Source organism: Pyrus communis, chromosome 7 (assembly GCF_041283825.1).
Source record: "Pyrus communis isolate YQ-2024b chromosome 7, ASM4128382v1, whole genome shotgun sequence".
Classification (NCBI taxonomy): Eukaryota; Viridiplantae; Streptophyta; class Magnoliopsida; order Rosales; family Rosaceae; genus Pyrus; species Pyrus communis.
Window position 1 is genome coordinate 6,685,724 of NC_142571.1, and position 24,091 is coordinate 6,709,814.

Consider the following 24,091-nt stretch of genomic DNA (forward strand, 5'->3'; position numbering starts at 1 on the left):
GCATTGGTGAATCATGAGTGTCGAAAGAAGGTACTAAAGACTCACAATTCACAAACCGAGGCATTTTTTGCAAGGGGTCGAATAGAGGAAAGAAAATCTGGGAAGCGGGGAAAATCTCGTTCAAAGTCACGAGGGAAGTTTCCTGCTAAAGATGAATGTGCCTTTTGTCGCCAAAATGGTCATTGGAAGAAAGACTGCCCCAAATTGAAGAACAAAGAGAAGGAGAAAGCGGGTTCTGAAGCAAATATTGCAAAATCTGGAGATGATGATTTCGAGTTTGCTTTGACTAGTTCATCTGCTGATGGTCACTCCAAGGAGTGGATTTTGGATTCAGGTTGCACCTATCATATATGTCCCATTCGAGAATGGTTTTCTAGCTTCGAGGAGCTGGATGGTGGAGCTGTTTTGATGGGTAATGATAATCCCTGCAAAACCCAAGGGATAGGCAAAATCTGTTTGAAGATGCATGATGGAACAGTCAGAGAATTAAGTGATGTTCGGTATGTACCGGATATGAAGAAAAATCTTATCTCACTAGGTGCATTGGAATCCAAGGGTCTCAAGATCACCATGAAGGGTGGAGTTCTTAAAGCTGTTTACGGGGCACTGGTGGTGATGAAAGGTACAAGACGAAATAACTTGTATTTCTTGAAGGGGAGTACAGTTATTGGTGAAGCAGCTGTCACCGAAGCTGCTGACGCAGATAGCACAGACACCACGAGGTTATGGCATATGCGTCTTGGGCATGCTGGTGAAAAAGCGTTGCAAGGATTGGTGAAGCAAGGCTTATTGAAAGGTGCAAAGGCATGCAAATTGGAATTCTGTGAGCATTGTGTGTTGGGTAAGCAAACTAGAGTAAAATTTGGCACTGCTATTCACCACACTAAAGGCATTCTTGATTATGTTCACACTGATGTTTGGGGACCTTCCAAGAATGCATCTTGGGGAGGTAGCCATTATTTTGTCTCCTTTGTTGATGACTTCTCTAGAAGAATATGGGTGTACACCATGAAGCGTAAAGATGAAGTCTTGAAGATATTCCTGAAGTGGAAAAAGATGATTGAAACGCAAAGCGGTCGAAAGATCAAGACTCTCAGATCAGACAATGGGGGTGAATATAAGTCTGATCCTTTCTTGAAAGTTTGTCAAGATGAGGGTATTGTGAGGCACTTCACGGTTAGGGAGACACCGCAACAGAATGGGGTGGCGGAGCGCATGAACCGTACTTTGCTTGAGAAAGTTCGGTGTATGTTGTCTAATGCTGGATTAGGCAAGGCGTTTTGGGCTGAGGCAATTACTTATGCAAGCCATCTCATTAATCGATTGCCAGCTGTTGCGAATGAGGGCAAAACGCCCATGGAGGTATGGTCTGGTAAACCTTGTACTGATTACAAGTTCTTACACATATTTGGTTGTCCTGCTTACTATCATGTCAGAGAAAGCAAGTTGGATCCAAGAGCAAAGAAAGCTCTATTTATGGGCTTTAGCACTGGCGTGAAGGGATACCGACTCTGGTGTCCAGATGAGAAGAAATTTGTTGTAAGCAGAGATGTGACCTTTGATGAGGCTGCTATGGTTAATCAGAACAAGCATGAAGGTGAAACTGAAACGACCGAGACCATGAGTAGCTCAAAGCAGGTGGAGTTACTGAAGACTTCAGTTGTTCCAGTAAGGTCTGATAGTCCTACAGTTAATCATGATGATGAGGACGAGGATGATGAAGAGGAGGCACCTACCCAAGAGCCTCCACAGCAACAAGACTATATTGCAACCAGAAGATCGAGAAGGGAAATTCGAAAGCCTGCTCGATTTACTGATATTGTGTTATTGAAGATGATATTCCATCCACCTACAAAGAAGCTGTCATGAGCTCAGAGTATGAGGTGTGGAAGAAATCTATGGATGAGGAGATGAAATCTCTTCATAAAAATAAGACTTGGAAGCTGGTTCAGTTACCAAAGGGGAAGAAAGAAATTGGTTGCAAATGGGTGTATGCCAAAAAGATGGAATCTTTGGGAAAAGACAATGTAAGATTCAAAGCCAGATTGGTAGCTAAAGGCTATGCTCAGAAAGAAGGCATTGACTACAATGAGGTATTTTCTCCTGTAGTAAAACATTCTTCTATTCGTATTCTGTTGGCTTTGGTTGTGCAGTTTGATCTTGAGTTGGCCCAACTTGATGTCAAGACTGCGTTCTTACATGGTGATTTGGAGGAAGAGATTTATATGTCTCAGCCAGAAGGTTTTAAGGTTGCTGGAAAGGAAAATTGGGTTTGCAAATTGGAAAAATCATTGTATGGCTTGAAGCAGTCTCCAAGACAATGGTACAAGCGATTTGATCGATTTACGATCGGGCTTAAGTTGCTCAAGTTTAAGCACTGCTTAGACTTGATTAGCATTTGTAAAATTTGTTGATTGCCTCATGGGGGAGTGGGAGACGACTATTGGAAGTTCTACTTAGAGGGTTTGCGCCAAGGTGGAGATTGTTGATTGTTGGCTCAAACAAAGTAGAAAGTAGTCTAAAACCAACAAATGATGTTGGCTACTTTTGTGGTCAAAATTGATGGTTAGCATGCTACATGTGGGAAATAAAATGGATGCTCTTATGCCTAATTTGTGGTCAAAGAATGGATGCACTTATGCCTAATTCTTTTGACTTGATGAGAGGCCTTTGGCCTATAAAAGGAGATGTAGGCATAACTCAAACATAACACCAAGGAAACAAGGAAGAAAGAAAAATAGCAAGAAGCCATTCGGCATAGAGAAGAATTTTCTCAAATTGTCTTGCTTTGTATTTTTGGTTTTCTCTTCCTATTGTAAGTGTGAGAGCTTGGGGTTATTCGGGTCTTTGGGAAATTGAGTGATAAACACTATTGTATGTTCTCATTGATTATAGTGGAATACTCCGTCGTCTCCAAACTGGATGTAGGCATTGCCGAACCAGTATAAATCTTGGTGTTCTTGTTGGTATTGTTCCATTTATCTTTTGTCAGTTATTGTGGTTTATTTTTCACTCACACTTGGTTGACGCTTCCGCACAACATGGGTATGGGTTTGTTGTGATGGGGTTTAGTAATTTTCAATATTCTTGGACTCTTTTTAATCTGCAAAATCAGATTACCCATGGAATTTATAACATGCAATTAGTTTCTTTTTAGTTGAGTTCAAATAATGTTGATTGCGCTGTTATAAAGCTCTTTTTTATAGTTAGGTTGAAAATCATATTGATAGATTCTTTATTTAGTTGGTCCAATTTGTAATAGATGAGATTGTTTTGTTTGATGTTTCAATCAAAATTTGATCTTTTTTTGTGTGAAATTATAATGGAATTGCAAATCAAGTATATCTTAGATTCTTAGTTGCATACTCACCTTCCCACAACTATTATATTGTCTCTTGGCTGGGTGGATTTTTATAATTTCCTGGATCCACGATTACAATGCTTTTTATAATTTCCTAGATCTATTCTTTTTATTCGTTCATGATTATGTTGATTTTTTTTTTTCAGCTTAAATGTGTCTTATTCAAGTAGTCAAGGCTGGTGCATTAAAGTCCCGCAGCAACACGCGGGCAGTGGCGGTGCCAGCACGGGGTCATTGGTTGTCATTGACCCCAATAACTTTAAAAACTCTATGTATATTTGCTTGTATATTGTATTTGACCCCAACAAACAACTAAGGCAAACTAAATTACGACCTCCTCGTCCCACTTCTTCTATTTTCTTCTATCATATTTGTCTTCTTTTTCTCTCTTCTTGTATGAAATCATTTAGTTGAAAAGCATTGAAAGTCTTCAACATTACTCCACAGTATCTTACATCCACCCTCGACAAGCCTGTACAAGTAATAGTAGTCGTCGACATATGTTGATATAAAATTTTGGCATGTGTTGGCAAGAATTCGCAGGTGCCTATTAGATGCTCGACGAAATGACCCACTGAAGCTTTTTGGTTGATATTATAACCCCGTTATTTGAAAATCCTGGCTACGCCACTGTGCACGGGCATATTTTCTAGTACATACTATTTCTAGAAATATACCAAAGTAACTCACACTATTTTTGAAATTAAACTAAAATAACATATTATATTTCTAGAACTACTAGAAAATTACTCACTATTTATGAAATAATCGCAAAAAAAAAAAAAAAAAAAAAAAAAAAAAAAAAAAAAATTTGATATAAAATCTCAGCTTAGTCCCTGTATATCTTTGAATCTTATGAGGCAAGGTCCAAAAGAAACAACAATATGTAATAAATTCAAAATTAACTGTACGAGTTCGAGGATGATGCTATAAAGATGACCGTAACTTTACTTATAACTTATATATAGATGCCTCCCCAGTTCCGAATTGCAAATTACGGTGGTCAAAATCATAATTGATATATCAGGCCATACACGATATGCATAATTTACGACTTTTTACCTTGATACGGATTTCAATTATTCTCTATTATTGATTGTTGAGCTTTATGAATATATTGTTCAATTTTTTTTTTTTTTAATAAGGAGGGTCTTTTTATTAAATTCGTACAAGACCTCTAAAATGTCAGAGACGGTCATGGGCAGGAGAGACTGAAATGTCTTTGTTAGTTTTTCTTATCCCAAAATGCTAGATTGTCGTGATGAAGTTACTAACTGGTTCTTAAAACAAAAAAAATCACTTCCTCTGTTTTTTGGCTTAAACAACTTATGTACAATATGCCTGCACCAGGCAGCAAACGGCAGTAGTGTGTGTGTGTGTGTGTGTGTGTGTTATACTAAACCAATTTTTGCAAAAGATAGGGAAATGGTGGGGCAACAATGATTGTTCAAAATTAATTGAAATCCGTATCATTGATTCACCGCCAAAAGTTATATAATCTCAGTCGGTGAGATCGTGCCAACGTGGGTGGTAGGGTTGCAATTATATTGAAGTTTGTAACGGGCTGCATATTCTTTGTGTTTGGGGTAATTTTGGAACCTAATTTTGAACATTTTGGACTGTGTAATTCAGTCCGCGTAGAATTTGGAGGCATGTCCTTATGGTTAATTTTGAGATACTTTTGATTAAATAAAACTATAGATTGGTTTTTTATTAAAATAGTCTTAGTCCAAGCCATTTTCATTAAAGCTCCCTCATTTATACTACTACAAAATAAAACCCTACCTAGAAAATGTCTTAGAATAAAACTATGAAACATAATAAAAATAATAAATTAGCAAATAAAAGGTTTCCTATTTAAACTGAAATTCGGACTTCTCACAAAACCAGACTTTTAACCGACCAAATTAACTCTGATTTGCTCCCAAAAGGTCTCTTTTGAAAGCTTAAATCGTCCCCATCAAATCCCCAGAATGATTCTTCCTCAAAATATTCCATCTTGACCTCCAAAATACCCAAAACGTTCAAAAACATCAATCTGGAAAAGCTGCACGCTGGGCCTTGTTTTCTTCGCTACGATCAAACGGCTTGGTAGAAAAATTTGGAATTTTGATACAACCATCTTGAAAGACTCACGAACATCCTTCAATTAGAATCATTCTAAAATTCATTCGTTTGATCACTTTTTGCTTAAGAGGAAGTTGCATGCCCTACATTGAAAATAAATAACAAAGTATCAAAATTCTACCAAAATAACCAATAAACTATGACTAAGAATAGAGTAAAATATATGGTATAATATGGACTCATCAAATACCCCCAAACTTAGATTTTTGCTTGTCCTCAAGCAAAACAAAACTCAAAAACAAAAACTAAAAACTAACAAACAAAAAACAAACTTTAACAAAACTTAACTAACACAATTTTCACCTTCAAGTTGCAATCTATAGAAAATGTTAAAATTAGAACATCTTTTCAAAAATTCGAACCAATACCACCACAGAGTCTAAGCCATTTAGAATTAATTAGAAAAGAACTCATGAACTTCCTTTGGTGTAAAGTGAACCAACATGGTTAAAGAGACTCGATTGAAACCCTTACCACTCGTCCTTTTTATTTAATACTTACTAACTTCAAACATAACATTTTTTTTTCTTCTTTTCTATTTTTCAATTTTTTTTTATAGTTATAGTAGTGGTTGTGCAATGCTAGTTCACTTAAGCTTTCGATCCAACCAATGTAATGTGTTTTAGGTCATTGATTCCCAAACCACAAGGGATTTAAGGCACTAGGTGTAGAACACCCCTAAGGACTCACTAACTCGAGCTGAAAATGCTACAAAACCAACTAACCACCTTGCCTTATGCCAAGACTCTACTGTTTGACGCGAGAATCATTGCTGATCAGGCAGGACTGGCCCGGTTACTAAGCAAAGTCTCGGATGGAACAATTATTACTTTATTTATAACAATAACTAAACTTTACTCTAAAAAAGAACAAAAATAAAAAAAAATTAACTCAGACGAAAAGCAAGTGCTTCAATCTTAACCCCACAAATCATGTTGGTGTGAATGTGCTAATTGTGAAAGGATAACTCATGAATTAGTGCCTAAACAACAATAAATAGAAAAAGACTCTACTGTGGGATTTATCTCCACCATGTCCATTTATTCTAATGTTTAAAATAATCTATGAATATTAACTTAAAAAGAATGAAAAATTTTAGCATACTTTAAAATTAAAAATCTAAAAATTTTACTTTCCCACCCCAAACTTAAATCACACATTGTTCTTAAGGTGCAGAAAAAATAAAGAAAGAAAACAACAATATTAAAACCTGAAAAAACTGAAAAATAGCTAACAAAGACAAAGAAAATAAACTAGCAAAATAGAAATAGAAAATAAAAGAAAGTATAAAATAACAAAGGAAACAGAAACAGAAATAAAAGAAAAGACAAGGAAACTGACACACCGGGGATTTGAAGTAGTGACCTGGTGAAACAAAGGCGCTGGAAAATATTGGGAAAAGAAGCAAAATTTCATTACTCTGGAGAGTTGAACCCGTGACAGGGAGCATGAACCAGAGGCCCATTTCCTCATCTGTCCTAACTAGCGCCGTTTGGGAACCTCTCTCTCTAACTACCCACAAGCCCAGAGCCGTGTAAGCTATCCCCTTCATTTCCTCTCTCTCTTCATTTCTCATGAAACTGAAACCCTAGCTTCTATCTTCAATCCAGAACGTCAAAACGTGAATCCATCTCCATCTCTCAAAAACGGAACCCAGCCACGGCGATCTTTGACTCATGCATGTATGTTTATTGAACTGCAAGGAGAATTGGAACTGCAAGGAGCAATGGCTCACACATAGAGCTGCTGTACACACAGCAAAGATGGCTGCAAGAACTCGGATCTACAAAATGAAAGGTAAATCAAATCCCTCCATTGCGTTAAAATTAAGCATGGTTTAATATCTCTGAAAGTCATACGGATTTGTGAAATGTTTCTATCATGCATTCATGGACCCAAAATTTCGTCAATGCTCATGTAATTTTCTGTGTGCTTGCATGCCTCCATGTGACATATATTGAGCAAAAATACTAGATCTGTGACATGGATTTGATGAATGTCCACCTCTGTGTTGCCTGGACTGGAATGGGATCCTATGCGGATCCCTTCTTTCTAATCCACTAAATTAGGGTATCTATACTACTGAAATTTGATCAAACGGTTGAAGTTATTATAACTTTTAAAGTGGGCCCCGGCCTGTAACCGTTGGATCAAATTTCAATGACACATATTACCTGATTTGGTGGATTAGGAGGAAGGGATCCGTAAAGGATCTCTTTCCTCCAGGACTACGCCCAAACTTAATTATATATGAAACGGTATTTTAATGAAATATGAGAGTGAGCGAGCGAAGGGGATTTCCAAACAACACAGGGATCTTCTCGGCAATCCCCACTGTAAGTATTACTGAACTCAGCCTCAAATTCTTTTCTGCATTCGTGTAGATGATGAATGCTCGGATAAATGTTGATGAATGCATATTTTTGTATCTTTATTGTTTCATTTATAGAAGAGTAAGGATTATGTCCCCCTTCTTTTTCATTAAAGCTGTACACATCACCTTGTGTCCACACTTCATGTCCCATGCCATATTCTGCATTCCACAATTCAGAACATTAGATTCTAATTTTCTAGTGAAGTGCTAAAAGCTCATTTCATGTTTGAAAAATTTTAAATAAATGCTTCCCAATTTTAAAAGACTAGCTAGGAAAAAATAAACTACCAAGTGTATTTACCTGGAGGAGCATAACCAATAGTTCCCTTTATCCCTAAAGAACTTGATTGATTTCCCGAAGAATTTTCAGCAGCTTTTGGTAGGAACCTCACCAACCCGAAGTCACCTACATGTGTAACCATGTCCTCATTGAGAAGAATATTGCTGGGTTTGAGGTCGCAATGAACTATTGGTGTCTCACAATGATGATGGAGATAATCCAATGCCATAGCAACATCAATAACAATGTTCAACCTCTGAGAAATTGTTAAGATGCTTGGCCTCTCATTTGTCTCACCAATTGTATGAATTGGATACAGCCATTCCTCCAAGCTCCCGTTAACCATGAACTCATAAATTAAGGCCTTGAAGTCATGACCGCGATAATCAAAACCAGAACATGCTGAGAGTACCTTGACAAGATTACGGTGTCTAATATTTTTGAAAGCCTCGCACTCAGCAATAAAACTTTTGTAAGCTCCGCGACGAACGAGGTTGAGTACCTTGATGGCAACTGGAGTTTCACCTTGCTCAAGTAGTCCTTTAAACGGACCCAAAACTGCCCATACCGACCAAGTTGGTTGAGGAGAATCCATTTGTTGCCTTTAGAAGACTTTGGTAAGACACTTGGGGAAATTTGTCCGAATCAGTTGCAGCTTGACCCTTTTTGTCCCTCCGTGAGCAATAAAGGTACAAAAAGGTTAGTGCAAAAATGACTCCAAGAATCCCACAAACGAGGGAGAGAACCAATTTCATGGTTAAGCTCAATCCTTTCTTTTTTGCATGCTGGAGTTTGCACTTTGGCAAATGAAACTCAGGTATGCCCCCATAAAGCTTGCTATTTCCTTCAACTGATGTCGCCGTTGCATTCTTGAACACTCCTTTGATCGGCAACATGCCCTCAAAATTGTTATAAGATAGATTCAGAGATTCCAAAAATACAAAACCTTCTAAGAATTCTGGAATGGTGCCTGACAAGTTGTTGTGAGAAAGATACAATTCTGAAAGACCTCTTAGTGAACTCAAAGTTATCTAAATACTCTAGATTTATTAAAATTCCTATGTTCTCTGGCAGGGAGCCTATAAACTGATTTTGTCCTAAACTCAAATCATACAAGTTCAGCAGACCAAAGATTTCTTGCGATATGATACCGCTGAAATTGTTGGCACCAAGATGTAAGATCCTCAAATTCTGACACTCTGCTAAACTTGGCGGGATATTGCCTTGAAGTTTGTTGCCTGCTAAGCTTAACACATTTAATTGACTTAAATTTCTGAAAGAGGATGGAAGATTGCCAGAGAGAGAGTTCCCACCAAAAGATAATTGATATAACTTGTGCAGCTTTCCTACACCAGGGGGAACGTGACCTGATAATTGGTTCCAAGACATCAACAAAAGCTCTAAGTTAGCCAGATTTGCAATCTCATTCGGGATACTTCCTAATATTTTATTTTGAGCAATATTGAATTTTTGAAGAGAAGAAGACAGGTTTCCTATGCATTGAGGTAAGGTGCCCCCAAAATTGTTGGTAAACATTTGGAGAATTTCTAAATGGGTGGCATTGCTCAAATCGCAGAGAAAGGTCAAGTCATCAATTCCCCCACTTCCGAAATGGTTTTCAGCAAGGATTAACCGCTTAAGCTTATGCAAATTCATTAAAGGAGGGACCTTTCCATGCAGTTGGTTACCTCCCATCGAAAATTCAATTAGATTTGACGCATTAGATAAGGAAGCAGGAATAGATCCACTGAATTGGTTATGGGAAATGGAAAATGTATGGAGACTCGGAAAGACCATACCGAAGTTTGAGGGTGGACTCCCTTGGATTTCGTTGGATAGCATAGCAAAGACTGTGAGAGAAGAGAGATTAAAGATTGAGGGAGGAAGCATACCCGAAAAGCTATTTACATCAAAAGCAAGAAAGCTAAGATTGGTCATTCGGCCAAAAATATCCGGGACAGTGCCACTCAAATTATTAAAAGATGCGGAGAACTTTTCAAGATATGATAAATTGCTAAAAGAAGTAGGGACTCCCCCTGTAAAGTGATTAGAGTGGATGGAAAAAACTCTTAACTTTGACAAGAGGCCAAGCTCATTTGGAATTTTTCCCATCAGGACGTTGAAACCAACAGCGAGCCTGAGGAGCTGACAGCAACACGACAAGTTGGTAGTAATTTCTCCACTCAGTGAATTGTTGTTTAACTGTAGGTCTTGCAGTCTGTGCAGGCGGCTGAATTCTGGAGGAATTTCATGGCGTAAGCTGTTTTCTTGGAGATCAATGACTCTCAAAAAACTCAAGTTCCCAACATGCGGCGATATAGATCCTGCAAGTTTCAAGGACGGCAGGCTCAAGCCTGTGACCCTCTTATGACGACGACCACATGTAACGCCATGCCAAGAGCAAAAGTGAATGGTTTCATTCCATGAAGTCAGGACTTTAAAAGGGTCATGAGTTATGCTAGCCTTGATTTCAAGCAAAGCGAGTCTATCTGTCTCATTTCCCGGAAGGGCGAAACAAGGAAGGCAAGAGCGAAGAATGAAAGCATGCAAAAAAAAGGATGACAAAAACACTGCAGAAATGGAGTTGTAAAACCCCATCCCCATGATGATGATATTTGTTTTGTGCGAAAGTAGAAATTGAGTTGTAAAAAGGTTGAGCTGTATTGATTGTTTGTCTAGCAGCTTTAGCAGCATCCAATTTATAATCATAATCAGAGTGCTCTGTGCGTAGTGGATCAGCCACCCCAATCGCTATCGTACTCGATGAGGGATGTCCTGACAAAAAAATATATCATTTTCTCTTAATTTTATGAATAAATTCAATATAAATCTAATTTTGTGAACCTAATATTAGGAATGTTCACTTTTTTGAAATTATTGTATTCATTCTTTAACTTAAAACAAATGAAAAAAGAGAGATATTAGTTTTGTATGAAATTTCTCTTTGATTATAAACTGTATCACACAACGACTAACTTGATGAATGTGTTGACCTTGTTGAGAAATTTTTATGGGTACTAAAAATACAAGTTAGGTGGCGTATTATTCCACGTGTTATAATAAAGGTGGATGACAAGGTTGATATATCTTACTTCTTATGTATATTGATAAAAAAAAAAAAAACCAAAAAAAACAAATTCATGAGTTGAGTGAAATAATAACACCTTATGATCGTGTTCGAATACATAAAAAATTGCTCGTTCCTGTTCATATCGATAGTATGCCAATAAAACAATAGTTAGCTTTGGTATTGTACAATGACAATTCCTAATTTTGATGCATTATTGTGTCATTTGTTTATGCCAACAAATAATGTTCGTCCTCACTCCTCTAGTTCCAGATTGGGTGCGGGCTTGCGTCTTGTGAATGGATTGAGGATATACACAAAAGAATAGGTAATGGGAATTTAGGTATGGGCAAGGCTGAGATCAAACAACCAATGCGGCAGAGGCGGCTTTGGGGGACCAAAAGGTGTAATTGTACATGGTTCCAAATTTATTTGAAAGGACTTTAATATTTATATTAAAAAAAAAAAAAACTAAAGAGAGTCGCAAGATTATAGCAAGCCGTATTACGCACGAAAGCCGTTGTCTAAAGGGGTAAGATGAAGCTAAGGGTCCCGAGGTTAGCATTCAAAACTTTCTACGTACTTTTTTGAGATAGCATTTGGTCTTAGGATCGGTACTAATGAAGTGATCAAAGCCACTTCCTGTTCTCTAGCCGCGTCTAACCACTATGAGTCATTAGAAAAAGATCCAACTGTTTTTTTTTAATAAAAGGGGACCAGCCAGTGACTTTGCCACGACAGTCCATTCTTCCGGGGGTAGGGAAGACTCACATAGGCATTTCAGCCTCCCCCTAGCCACCATCGTGCGATTCACCAGCGCTAGGAATCGAACCCAAGACATGTCGTGTGGAATACGGGTCTAAAATTCATCCCCAACCACTGGGTCACCCCATGGTGGTTGAAAAAGATCCAACTGAACCACCTGAAATTTAATTCTTTTTGTTTCTTCCAGTAACTCGTATAGGGAAAGAATGACACGTAGACTGCTATCAGAGTCTGAAATACTAGTAAATAATAACATAACCAACTTCCGTAAATAGCCAAACAAGGCATGCCCAAGTCGCTGATGCCTTAACTAAATCTTCTTAATCTTGTCACCATTCCCACTACGTACCTGATTTACTCTGCTAGGAGCCTAGGAGCCACATCGTCGACATAATACAACCCCTTTCTCTTAGTACCATGCCTAATTACAACCCTAGTTTGGATATCCGGAAGTAAGCAAAAAAATAGAAACATTAGTACAATATAACCCAATTGATCGATAATTTGACTGACTGATAGAAGATGATTTGATAATTCCGGAAGAAGCAAGGTATTGTGTAAGGATAAAGATGAGGTGAGTGCAATTGGACCAGCCTCTGATCCGAGATAATATTTCCATTGGCAGTGACAACACCCTCTGTTGGAGGATGAAATGAGGTGAGTGCAATTGGACCAGCCTCTGATCCGAGATAATATTTCCATTGGCAGTGACAACACTCTCTGTTGGAGGATGAATCATGGATGAAAGAAAGACTCATCATGCGGCATGTGGTCACGATCTCTAGAAGCAATTTAGACATTTCCCGAATTTCCTGAATTATCTCGATCAACAGAGAGAGATACTTGATCAAAAAAAAAGACAATATTGTCTTCTCTCCCATGGTTGCAGTAGGCTTAGGTTTAAGATTTTCAATGCTGATTGCCAAGAACAAGCCGCACGACAAGAATTAGGATTATTGTGCTACTTAAAAAACACGAAGAGGCACCGGGTAAATTTTGGTTCTGTGTAGGATTAATGATTGTCCAAAACACAAGACAATCAACGAAGTGTAGGGCAATGACATCCAAGGAAGCTACATGACATGAATAGTATTTTGGGTTTAGGTTTTTTTTTTTTTTTTTCCGGGAAAAGAGACAAGCCGTGACCCTTTTTTTTTTATATAGAAAACCTTGATTGTATGAGTGAAATTTTATTGATAATAAAAAAATTTCCACCTAGTCAAGATAGATGTAAACCTAACCCTTCATAATACAAGAAGAAAAAAAAAAGAAAGATTGAAAACACATGAAAAGGAAGGGGGACATAATATTTTACCCTTCTAGAAACGAAAACAATAATGATACAAGGAAAAAAGAGGGGGGGCCTGAAACCTAACCCCTCCATAGCCAAACCTAAAAGTCTAAACCTGTAAAACAAATTAAGTTAGATCACAGGTTAAGAAAATAAAATAAGAAAGTGAGACAAACCTATATGTCGAGATGCACATTCATTTGAGAAGCGGAAGCCAGTAAAGCCAGCATAGTCTGAAAACAAAGCAGTACGAGCCACCAGCAAAGGGGAATCATGCCATACCAAAGTTGGAGAAGACGAACCTATATTAGCAAAGTTGTATGCAACAACATTCCCTTCGAAATATATGTGAGAGGTGTAGAAAGTCATCTTTCGAATGCGATCTAAACAAATAGACCATTGCGTACGAAGAGGCCAAGGAGGGTCAAACGCAGTCGATTGGAAAGCAAAAATAACACTAGAACAGTCACTTTCCAGCCAAAGACAATGTCATCCCTGCTGATATGCAAACTCTACATCAATAATAATTGCTGATAATTCTGCATAGAAAGAGTTACAATGACCAATTTGATACCAAGATAAAAGTGTAAAACTTTTTTTCTTTTTTGACGGTACGAGAGAAATTTTATTGATAATGAAAAAGAAGTTACACTTTATCATTTTCCGAAGTTAAAGTTGGAGAAAACAAGCCCATGTTAGCAAAATTGTCCGCAACAAAATTTCCTTCGTGATATATGTGAGATGCGTAGTAAGTCATTTTTCAAAAATGAAACACTCCCGGTACTGTTCACTTTTAACGAAAAACCACGTTTTTACCTTTCCCTGGTACTATTCACTATACCTTTATTTGTCATTTTTCATTAAAACTAAAATATTTTTAGACTTTTCGTTAGTTTTCATTTTTGTGAATGTGGTCCAAACAAATACACCATTGCTTACAAAGAGGCCAATGTGGATCAAAATCAGACGACTAAAAAGTGTAAAACTTGATGAGAGTTTTTGGGTTTGTATTTTTGTGTTGTATTCTTCTGTCAAGTACAAGTATAAGCATATCTAGGTACACGAAATCCCCAAATTACAAAGCTATAATAAATAGGGAAGTTGACTCACGCAGAACAACATGCTGGATGGTGGATCCACACCTAAGACTATCGTAATCATTGACGCATGGTTGAATTGCCCAACACTAACAGAACTATTGAAAGTGAACGTTGGCAAAAGACTTGGAGTATGTGTCAGTTGACATGACGGTCAGCAAAGGTTTCCAAGAGTTGGAGCAATAGTGCATACCCTTTCACACAAACATAGCCCTCTATATTTGGTCACGCCAACCTAATCCGTATGTATATTTTAGTGTACATAAAATATGGACCAGTGCATCACGTGTCATAATATAAATATAGGAATACTTCAAAAAAAAAACCTTCTTCCTGCTTCATTATAACATGTAATGTACTAACTTGTGTTATAGGTACATGGAAAAATCTCTCTTCTAAGGACTGTCAAATGTACATGGAAAAATCTCTCTTCTAAGGATTGTTAAATTTTATTGCCAATAGATGGTGGCAAAGAGGCACTGTTATAAATCGTGTTCGATTCCCCATTTAAAGTAGTGGTGAAATTAGATTGTTGATTTGAATTCATGCTTTGAACGTGTAATCAAGACTTACACAACTAATTAATTTGCAAAGTAGGCCAGTAATACTTGACCTATGAGAAGCTATATCAAATCATGATGTAAAACCCAAGAAATTAAATGAAATCATCATTTTCAGATGAACTAGTTTGGCTAAAATGCATCTGTTTTCAGCTTTCAACTTGCTTTTTGGAATGTACATAGCACTGGCCTACAAGTACTTTAGCTAGTGTTGGAAAATTTCTTCTGCATAATTTAGTCCAGTCAATTATTGATGGTCTCTCAGTGTTGGAAAATGGATGCATAGATGGGGAAAGAGATCCTCTCCGGATCTCTGTCCACCAAACTCAGTGAACCGGACCCTTAAAATTTGATCCAACGGCTAAAGTTATTATAACTTTTAAAGGGACTCCTGTTTTTAGCTGTTTGATCAAATTTCAAAGGCATGAATCACTGGATTTGATGGGAGAGATTCGGACCCATAGATAGCTTTCCATTGCCAATTATTACAAGCCTACCAATTGCTTACTCAGAAGTCCTACGGGACTTGGCATCAGTCAAGCACTAGTTTGTGTATCCAATATCTGTTATTTTCCAACACTAATGATGAGTTTAAATATACGAAGAAATAGCACTTAAAATAGTCCATAATGATTTTTTTTTTTTTTTTTTAAAGTGCAAGTAACAACTTTGGAATTTCTTTCAACCCACTCAATCAATGGTTCGAGATTACTCATTTCATCACTGAAAGCCTTCGGTAAAATCTCATTATAGACTTTGTGTAGGTCAACTGTCAAGTATCGATCGTCTACCATTGTTGCAAAATACTTAAGTCGCCGGTGTGAGAACACTTATGGTTTGTAACTCGGTATTTATATGTGCCTTTATGGGTGTGCCCTTTGATCATAGAGTACAATATGGTGTTTTGTGCTCAAAGAGGTAAGCACAAATAAAAAAAATTTGTGCCTCTGTTCTGAAAAAGTTATCAGATGACTTTCCCCATCCATATTAGCCCAATTTTTGTTATTGTGCCCAATAGGTTATATTTTGAAAATGAAAATGTCAAAATTTGAAATAAATCAGAAAATTTCATAAAATCAAGATGGAACACACAACAAAATCCAATGTCTCAGCTGTAATAAGGATCAAGTAGTAGAAATTAAACATCACAATTCAGCAAAAAGATGTTCGCATGTTCCACAGACACAAACAAATTGTGCGCTACTGTCTATTTATAGACACTAAAAGTTTTTGTGCCTATATTTTGTCATACAATTGTCAGACCAATCATTATATATATATATATATGCACTACTTGGCATGGCTTCGTGCCCAATAATGTGTTTGTGTCCATTTCTTTTTACACTGAGTACAATACATTGTATCCTTTATTGAATGGACACTGTTCCACCATATTAGTGTTCTCAAAGACACAAACTCTTCATTTGTGTACACCAAATCCCATATTTTTCGTAGTGTTTCAGCAACTTTTGGTAGGAACCTCACCAACCCAAAGTCACCTACATGTGCAATCATATCCTCATTGAGAAGAATATTGCTAGGTTTGAGGTTGCAATGAACTATTGGCGTCTCACAATGACGATGGAGATAATCCAATGCCATAGCAACATCAAAAACAATATTCAAACTCTGAGAAATTGTTAAGCTCCTTGGCCTCTCATTTGTCTCACCAATTGTATGAATTGGATATAGCCATTCCTCCAAGCTCCCGTTAGCCATGAACTCGTAAATTAAGGCCTTGAAGTCGTGACCGCGATAATCAAAACCAGAACATGCTGAGACTATCTTGACAAGATTACGGTGTCCAATATTTCGGAAAGCCTCGCACTCATAAATAAAACTTTTGTAAGCCCTGCTAAATGAACATGGTTGAGTACCTTGATCGCAATTGTAGTTTAACCTTGCTCAAGTATTCCCTTATAAACGGACCCAAAACTGCCCATACCGACCAAGTTGGTTGAGGAGAATCCATTTGTTGCTCTTAGAAGACTTTGGTATGATACATCTGGGGAAGTTTGTCTAAATCACTTTAAGTGCGATCTTTTTTATCCCTCCGTGAGCAATAAAGGTACAAAAAGGTTAGTGCAAAAATAACTCCAAAAATCCCACAAATGAGAGAGAGAACCAATTTCATGGTTAAGCTCAATCCTTCCTTTTTTTTGGATGCTGGAGAGTTGCACTTTGGCAAATGAAATTCAGATATGCCCCCAGAAAGCTTGCTATTTCCTTCAACTGATGTCGCCATTGCATTCTTGAACACTCCCTTGATCGGCAACATGCCCTCAAAATTGTTATAAGATAGATTCAGAGATTCCAAAAAATTCAAACGTTCTAAGAATTCTGGAATTGCTCCTGACAAGTTGTCAGAAAGATAGAATTCTGTAAGAACTCTTAGTGAACTCAAAGTTGATGGAATCGTCCCATGGAAGAAATTTCCATGCATGTCTAGGTACTCTAATTTTATACAACTAACTACACTTGCTGGAATTTCACTGAATAACATGTTTTCAAAGATATCTATATACGCAAGATTTATTAAAATTCCTACGTCCTCTGGTAGGGAGCCGAGAAAATGATCTTGAGGTAAACTAAATATATACAAGTTCAACATATCAATGATTTCTTGCAATATGATACCACTAAAACTGTTCTCACCAAGATATAAAAGCCTCAAATTCTAACACACTATTAAACTTGGCAGGATATTGCCTGGAAGTTGTTGCCTTCTAAGCTTAACTCATTTAATTGACTTAAATTTCCGAAAGAGGATGTAAGATTGCCAAAGAGAGAGAGAGAGTTCCTACTCACATTTAATAGATATAACTTGTGAACCTTTCCTACATCCGGGGGAATGTGACCTGATAATTGGTTCTCAGCATCCCCAAAACCTCCAGGCTAGCCAAATTTACAATCTCATTCGGGAAACTTATATTTTATTTTGTGCAAAATGGAAATCATTTATTTATTTCTATTTTTTTATTTCTGAACGGATGGAAATCATTTTTAGAAATTAGATGTGGAAAAACACAGAATTAACAATTTGACGAGTAACATGATGATACTAGAAATCAAGTAAACATAACAAAAGGCATGAATTATTCATGGAAATTGTGAAATCAGAAGAAATTTGTACATGTTACTTGAGTGTTTTGTAGTCATTGGAGTAGCGATAAACTACATCAAACCAACTATCCATAGCACTTACAATAAGTATATTGAAACTGTTTTGATCAGTCAAAATTTTAAAAAATTAATCAAAATTACCAATTATGATTAAGTTTACGGGACTCCATGGAATTCATGTTTAATTGCGGGACTAGATGCATCCATTTCATTCAAATCAAGAAATACAACGCAATCAAATAACAAAATACCTGAATTCGAAGATAAAGCCAGGGAATATAGAAAACTTCAAGTCTTGAAGAAATGGGAGCATAGCCTTGCTTTTTGCAACAAGCAATCCCTTTTTTCAGAAAATTACAGGAAGACAAATAAAATTTGAAACAAATTACTTCAATTGAATAGGGAATCTGCAAATTGCTACCACTCAATAGTTTTGCAGAAGCGGCAATTATGTTTCATTTCCCTGCAATAACAACAAGTACAATTCTGTAACCGTTCTCCCCACTAACCTAAAAGGCTAAACCCACTTCTTCAATTCCTTCTTATTTGTCAATCATAAACCAAGGGAACCTTATGACATTCAAACCTTAATTATCAATTATACCAAGTATATCGGAAATACATAAATAATGAAATTCCACTAACGAACTAAACAACTGGCCCTTCAATACATCCTTACAGAATCACAACTTACCTTCCAAATTCGAACAATGCAATAAGCAAGAATTGCAATGTTCTGAGACTTTTTTGGATCAAGCACACACCTAATTCAGAAAATTTCCCATAAAATTTGACAAAATGATAATTAAATATCACTACTTACCTTCCAAAAGCGCAGACTTCATCAATGGTAACATTAGGCCCCCCTCAACAAATTCCAAATTCTGCACACCAAATCAATCCAATCCAATGAGCAATAATATAATAAAAAGGCATACAGAGATCCAAAATGTTGAAATTACAATAAAAAATCAAATCATGCTTTAAAGAAATGCAACATATTCATGAAAAACTTGAAATTTTGAGAACAATTCGCTTCATGCATTAGAATCAAAGTAAAGAGATTGAAGCCAAATTTGAAACAAAAACCATAATCGAATTAACTAAATTATATCACTTGAAAAGGATAATCACTAAGAAATAAAACGGATTGAGAAGTACAATCATGACCAACCCCCAACTGCTTCGAGAAGAATAATTGCGTCGATTGCTTAGCTGACAAAAGGGTCTCATCAGGTAATGGCACTCCAGTCAAATCCAAGCCAGCTCCACCAATAGGTACTTCTTCATACTTAAAATCAATCTCTAGTTTATGTAAACATATTCAGTTATACAAATATCCAAATGTTATATAATTACTAATTTCCCAACAAAATTTCTCGATTATACAACACACAGAGCAGCTCAAATTGTTAAACATTAACCCAAAGAAAATATGGGAAAATTAAAAGACTTTTCCTTTTAATTTTCCCACCGTTTCTCAGGCACCTGAAATGAAATTGAGAAAAGGAAGAAAACGGAAGCAGAATTAACCATCGATGGAGGGGGCGAGGTTGAGGCCAATGCCATTGCTGGGAAGCAAGGTGATGGGGTAGCGTTTGGAGGGTGAGGCTGCAGAGCAACTGATCTTACCCACTCTGCTTTCATCGACAGCTAAACAGAGAAAAAGGAGATAAAAATTAAAAAAATTCTCGAATAAATAAATTTGTAAAAGTGGGAAAATTGGCGGTGATTACAATTTGTAAAAGGAGCAACTGATCCTACCCACTCTGCTTCAACGATGGATAGCTCACTTGGTTTGCTAAAAATATTGTATAAATAAATTTGAAACCCCTCGTACCTTAAATTGGAATTTCGAAACTGGAAGACGAAGGCAAGACGACGACACGGTACTGTTTGCCGGCGTTCGTACGAAAACATCTCGCCGGAATTAGAAGACCTAGAACCTAGCCGCTTAACACTTGAAATCGATTTGTTGGTTTCGAAGCTTAAGTGTGGGAATTCGCTTTGCTGATTTGAGGGTTTAAGGTTTCTAATATTTTTCTGTTAATTGTGAGCAACAGAGCTAAATGGGACGATGTTTTGCCAGATGAGGCGAAGAGGCGGAGGGGAAGATTCACTCACTCCAATCCTCCAAGAACCCATAATTTTTTCAATCCTTGGAACCCTGGAAAAATCACCAGAAGATTAATTTCTTTGGTAAAGAATTTTTAAAAATCTAAAGTAGGTGTAGAAATTTTCAGGTTGACGGGACGAGGGCTCACTCTAACAACACAGATACTGTCCCCACTTAACCACCTGCACAATCTTTAGGTGTGGAGTTTTATCACAAAAGGGAGTTTTATCACAAAAGGCCTCGGTGTTAATTAGAGAGGGGTATTTCTATTTAAAGCACTCTTCTCTTCTCCTTCTGTCCGATGTGGGACTGGGGGTTCCAACACTCCCCGCACGTGAGACCCCACTTATGGGTCACACGTGAATTTCCACACATCACCCCACTTATGGGTCACACGTGAATTTCCACACATCGGCAACCACGTGGAGCCATGTCGGGGCTCACTCTAACAACACAGATACTGTCCCCACTTAACCACCTGCACAATCTTCAGGTGTGGAGTTTTATCACAAAAGGGAGTTTTATCACAAAAGGCGGAGTTTTATCACAAAAGGGAGTTTTATCACAAAAGGCCTCGGTGTTAATTAGAGAGGGGTATTTCTATTTAAAGCACTCTTCTCTTCTCCTTCTGTCCGATGTGGGACTGGGGGTTCCAACACTCCCCGCACGTGAGACCCCACTTATGGGTCACACGTGAATTTCCACACATCACCCCACTTATGGGTCACACGTGAATTTCCACACATCGGCAACCACGTGGAGCCATGTCGGGACTCACCCAATCACGCGGGGCCAATGGGGACCCACCCAAACACGTGGCATCTTTGGCCTACGTGGATAATCACGCGGGGCCAATGGGGACCCACCCAATCACGTGGCAGTACGGGCCTGTCCTCTGGCTCTGATACCATGTAGAAATTTTCAGGTCGACGGGCCGAGGGCCCACTCCAACAACACCGATACTGTCCCCACTTAACCACATGCACAATCCTCAGGTGTGGAGTTTTATCACAAAAGGCCTCGGTGTTAATTAGAGATGGGTATTTCTATTTAAAGCGCTATTCTCTTCTCCCTCTGTCCGATGTGGGACTGGGGGTTCCAACAGTAGGATAAACTGTTTACCTTCCGTATAGAGGGTTATGGAAAATGCGAGGATGGAGTGGTGGTGCGTCGCGGTTCTCGCGTGTGAACAGGTGGAAAAGCAATTTACTGAGTTGGCTCTGGTTTTGTTTGATTGAAGAATCTCGTTGAAAGATGAGGAAGGCTATCGAAAATGGAGGACCGGAGCAGGAAGGAAGAGGTGGATTCGTTCGACGGTGTGAAAACAGTCGATGTCGAATTCCAAAAACCACCGAGATACACATGCTAACATGGGAAATTTCGTTTCGACAAAAAAGAAAAAGAAGGGAAATTTCGAAATTTTACTGTGCATATGAAAAACCAAAGAGCAACTTGAAGAATAAAACGGGGGCAATTCCGTCTTTACACTGTGCTTAGGGACAGTGAGCCTGTTGCTGCTGCAATATTACTATTTTGCAAAGATTTGAGAAGAACTTGATTCGTGTCAATGTCGTGTCACTTTCACTTAAAGAATAAAGAGAGTTTGAGTAGCAAAGTGTGGAGATAAAATTGCCTACTAGGTGATGAGTTTTGGAAGTCTCTTAATGTTTATCATGACATAGGAGTTCAAGAATATTCCTACGTCCGCTGTGTACACTCCATTTGTTTATGTAAATACATATGCCTATGATATTTTCAAAAGATGTGGATGTGGAAATTAATTTAAGAATCGAAATTGACATTAAATTTATACATTGGAACCTATTCAACTCCCTTAAACTAGTACTATCCATCTTTGAAACATAACATATAAGCACTCCATCACCACCTTGTCCTTGCACACCATGGTGGATTTTGCGGATTTCTCAACCGCCAATTCCATTCTAGCAAGGGACTTACAGTGATACATCGCCATGGTTAAGTGTCAAGTCAATAAATCAATTATAACTACATAACTTTTTCTTTACGTAATATTGTGTCATTAGCACGGAACGGGACAAACCGACAAAGAGGTTACGGCCATGTTCAAACTCATTTCAATTTTCAAGAAAGATACGGACCCAAAGGAAGAGACAAATGAAACATTCACAAACCCGCCTCTTAAACCCACAGCCTTCTGGGACGTGAACGTTTCTTCGCCTCAGACCCCAGAGGGCTCCGCAAAGGCCGTTCCCGGCGACCCATTTCCTCTCGACGGTGCTCGAGCCAGCCGAGCCCTCAGGATTCAGCAACTCTCTCTTTGGGAAATGGGTTCCCTTTCGGTGCTATACCTTCCTACTCCCCCACTTCTAACAGGGACTTGGGTTCTTTCTCTCTCCAGTCCCTCTTGCTCAGACCAGCTATCTCTAACTGGTACACTGCTGCAACTTCTTTGCTTAGCTATTGCCTATTGGGTCTTTCTCAATTTTATTTTTATTTTTCGTTTAATGGATATTCTTTTTCGTTTTACGTGTCCGTGGATTGGTTTGTGGTTTGTATAGTTACTGAGAAAATGATGGGAAATGGGTGTGATTCGTTTGTTGTTTGTTTGGTTGCTGGGAAAGTTTGGAGAGAAGAGCAATTGAAATTGTTGTTATGGGGTGGGAATTGGGTAATGGAAAAACGCTAGGAAAGATAATTTGTCTCCTGTTCCTGAGAAATGTACCTTTTTTTTTTTTTGTTCTCCAAATTCGTATTTTTGTAAATGATTTTTATATTACTAATTGTTGTTGGAGAACAATTTAGAAACAATAAAATAATATAAATACAGAATCGAAATATTTATTCTTTATTATTAAAAAATATTTGCAATACAGAATAAAATTACACAGTAAATACAAAAATTAAAATGATACTAACTTGAATAAATCGAAGGTAGGAGAAAAACTTGTGTTGGACTTGACATGCCACTAGACAATGCTGAGTGGTAGTCCCATACCATTCATAACTTGCCATGTGTTAAATATTGTTGCATTAGTATAATTTCTTATTTTTATTTTATATCATAATTCAAAATTTAATTAATAAAATATATACATGGAAAAGTAAATTGTTAGAAGGCCTGAACTTCAAGGACGCCACAATCACACAGTAAGAGAGGAATGCAGATCTGGGTGAAGTGCAGCTACGGAGAGGATTGTCGGGAATGGGCGATGGTGGAATTGCAAGGGGCGGTGGAAATTCAGCCACAATTTCAAGACCACCTCTTTTCGCAGCACCTGCCCTGGAAAACTGAAGCAGTTTCAACTCTTCCAGGAGTGATGGAATCGAAACAAATGTATTCGAATTTTGAATAATCGAATGTGTTTATGTATGTGACTCATTGCAAACAAACATTAGCTTTCTCATGATTCACATAAAAAATAATCACAAGCTTATCTCTCTCTCACGGCCTTGCATGGCTGCTGGGAAATTGTGCAGATTTTAGGTAATTACTGGTTCAAAGGTTTATTAATCCATCAAAGTTGGATTAAGTTTCTGACTAACCTCATTATTTCAATTCAATAAAAAAAAAAAAAACTCTCATTATTTCAATGTATTATCAAATTATTATTAAGGAAGGGCATATAAATTATGGAGAAGAACCCAATTCTCAAAGCCAACTTCGTTCACCAGTAGTTTATCGTTTCCAATTTTCAAATATTAATAGACTATAGATGTAAAATTGAACGAGTTATAAGTAATTATTAGAGAGAGTTGAGAGATGGGAGATGAGAGACTTAATAAAGGGAGAGCCTGAAGAGCAAGGAAGAATTGACAGCGTTGTAGATCATCGGTGCCGACGAGAGAAAAAAGGCGGGTTCGCAGATGGAGGTAGATTTAACTGGGATTGTGAATTTTGTTTTTACCATTTTAGTTTTTTAAGAAATAATGATTTAAGTTTTTAATTTT

At 37.6% G+C, this 24,091-nt stretch overlaps 1 long non-coding RNA gene and 1 pseudogene across 1 annotated transcript; both read right to left on the bottom strand.

Moving 5' to 3' along the window:
• Positions 1–7,728: 7,728 nt before the first annotated feature.
• On the bottom strand, positions 7,729–8,737 carry LOC148695551 (putative LRR receptor-like serine/threonine-protein kinase At3g47570 pseudogene; annotated as a pseudogene).
• A 9,603-nt stretch (positions 8,738–18,340) lies between these two features.
• On the bottom strand, positions 18,341–20,240 carry LOC148695552 (uncharacterized). The gene is made up of 3 exons (XR_015964608.1): positions 19,886–20,240; positions 19,220–19,698; positions 18,341–18,929 (listed from the first exon to the last, which is right to left on the bottom strand). It is a non-coding gene; the product is annotated as an uncharacterized LOC148695552 (long non-coding RNA).
• Positions 20,241–24,091: the final 3,851 nt, after the last annotated feature.